General features: G+C 45.0%; 1 protein-coding gene across 2 annotated transcripts in view; it reads left to right on the forward strand.

The window, feature by feature from the left end:
* Positions 1-769, forward strand: part of LOC100176427 (polyadenylate-binding protein 4-like) — a 9,908-nt gene that overhangs the window by 4,538 nt on the left and 4,601 nt on the right. The gene's annotated exons all lie outside the window — the stretch shown is intronic.

Here is a 769-nt window from a genome sequence, read left to right on the forward strand (position 1 = left end):
CATGCAGAGTCAGATCATTAGAACGACACCAAGATGGCAGCACAACCCACAAGGAGGCTTCCAGGTTCGTAACCTTATGTAGAACTGCTTGTTGCCCCAGTATATTGGTACAGTTATAACTTTGTATATTGGTACAATTATAAAGTTGTTTCTTATTTGCAAGACCCCATAATTTACCCCTTTACTCCAGATGGCGGGTGACATGCGCTCTGTTGGACCCCGTGCACCCACAACCCCAGCTATTAGACCCATGGCCACCCAGGTTGGGGCAAGAGGGGTCATTCACCCACAACACCAGATGATGCATCAACAAGCCATGCAACAGGTTAGTTGTTCATTCTATATTGAAGTGTTGTGTTTATTTAAAGGTGTCGTCTTCAGTGAGGCACACCTGGAATGTAAGTCTATGACACCCAGGGTGCTACCATGTATCTTATATTTAAGCGACTATACCATCTATACCACATAGAGTTACATTCATAGGGTATTCAGTGAGACACCTAAGCATGGTAACATGTAGTTTAGTTAGTTGTGGATGCTGTAAGGGAGTTATGTGTTTATATAGAGTGAGGCACACTTGATATCTGGAATGTAGGTCTATTACCCCAACACCCAGAGTCAGTGGCGTAGCCAGGGGGTCGGTCCGATGGGTCCGGACCGTCCCCTTTAAAAATCACCAACGGTTTTAAACTCGCGTAATCCAGCGGTCGCCAAGTTCGCTAAAGTCAATGATCGTAAGATATGCAGATAGGAACATTGGTGATATCTC

This window comes from Ciona intestinalis, unplaced genomic scaffold, assembly GCF_000224145.3.
Source record: "Ciona intestinalis unplaced genomic scaffold, KH HT000025.2, whole genome shotgun sequence".
NCBI lineage: Eukaryota > Metazoa > Chordata > Ascidiacea > Phlebobranchia > Cionidae > Ciona > Ciona intestinalis.